Source organism: Elephantulus edwardii, unplaced genomic scaffold (assembly GCF_000299155.1).
Source record: "Elephantulus edwardii isolate Elephantulus edwardi_28Jun2011 unplaced genomic scaffold, EleEdw1.0 scaffold00043, whole genome shotgun sequence".
In the NCBI taxonomy this organism is placed as follows: Eukaryota; Metazoa; Chordata; class Mammalia; order Macroscelidea; family Macroscelididae; genus Elephantulus; species Elephantulus edwardii.
The window spans coordinates 754,128-755,738 of record NW_006399793.1 but is presented as its reverse complement, the minus strand read 5'-3'; the positions used below and the strand labels follow the sequence as shown (position 1 = coordinate 755,738).

The window sequence follows — 1,611 nt, the reverse complement described above, 5'->3', positions numbered from 1 at the left end:
TCCGGAGACTAAGATGCATCTGATACAGGCTATGGTCTTTGCAATCACTTGTTATGCATCAGAGAGTTGGACAATGACTAGGAAGGATAGAAGAAGAATTGATGCCTTTGAGCTGTGGTGCTGGAGAAGAGTATTGAATGTACTATGGACTGCCAAAAAACAAACAGATTCATCCTGGAAAGTGTTAAACCAGGCTGCTCCTTGGAGGCAAGGATTCTGGGGCTTCTTCTGACTTACTTTGGACATGTTGTAAGGAGGGGACAGGTCCTTGGAGAGGGACATCATGCTTGGGAGGGTGGAAGGACAGCACAAGAGGGGAAGACCCTCTATGAGGTGGATTGATTCTGTGACTGAGATAATTGGGATGGGTGTGTCAGAGGCAGTGTGACTGGCACAGGATAGAGCAGGGTTTAGGACTGTTGTACATAGGGTTGCTATGAGTCACAAGAGACTTGACAGCACATAACAACAACAACAACAATTTTAAAAAGAAAACAAATTTGAATTAATGTTGTAGTGTCCTTTTGTAAACAAGTATGATTATAATAAAGGTAAATTCATAGAAAAAATTGTTACCTGGAATTCAAGTATTATTACAAATTATTTCTAAAGAATGTTCCCAAGCTGAAGTCCATTCAAGCTGGACTCCATGAAGAAAAATGTGGCATTAGTAGTAAATGAAGATTCATCAACAATCTGTGTTACACAGATGATACAGCCTTGCTTGCTGAAAGTGAGAAGGACTTGAAATGTTTGCAGAAGATTAGACACTACAACCTTCAATATGAATTACATCTTAACATCAAAGAAAACAAAAATCCTCACCACAGAACCAATAAGCAAAATCATGACAGATGGAAAAAAGATTAAAACTGTCAGGCACAGAAAGACACCAACGCTGGGCTGAGTACTAGTGTGGCGGAGCTACTCAACCCGGTCAAAGATGGCAGAAGTAGAAGAGTCCTTGAAGCGACTGCAGAGCCAGAAGGGTGTGCAGGGAATAATTGTGGTGAACACAGAAGGCATTCCCATCAAAAGCACCATGGACAATTCCACAACCACATAGTATGCAATCCTCATGCACAACTTCATCTTGAAGACACAGAGCACAGTGACAGAAATCGACCCCCAGAATGACTTTACCTTCCTTTGAATTTGCTCCAAGAAAAATGAAATTATGGTTGCACCAGATAAAGACTATATCCTGATTGTGATTCAAAATCCAACCGAATAAGCTTCTCTCTATGGTCACTGTGTTATTCTTTAACTTAATGCCACCTAAGAAGACTAATTAATCATGCCAACCCACTGCAAGTGGAAATCACCCAATGACCCACTCATTCCAGTCTACTTACTGACCACAGGCAGGCTGGTCAATCCAGCCATCCCACCAGCAGAATCATTCTGCTGCACCAAATGGTCCAAGTCCCCAGGCTGAGGGCCTTCTCTGACCACCTCTGGGGTTTGGAGCTTGAGCTGCTGAGCATCCAACCCACCTTCTTTCTGACCTTCAGTTCACTCGTCCTCCACCAAAAAGCTGTTTTTCTTTGACTAAAAATAACAAAGATGCTTAAGAAAAAAAAAAGATTGAAACTGTCAACAATTTCAACT

The 1,611-nt window shown here is 41.8% G+C and overlaps 1 pseudogene; it reads left to right on the top strand.

Moving 5' to 3' along the window:
• Positions 1-943: 943 nt before the first annotated feature.
• On the top strand, positions 944-1,234 carry LOC102861432 (annotated as a pseudogene).
• The last annotated feature ends 377 nt before the right edge of the window (positions 1,235-1,611 follow it).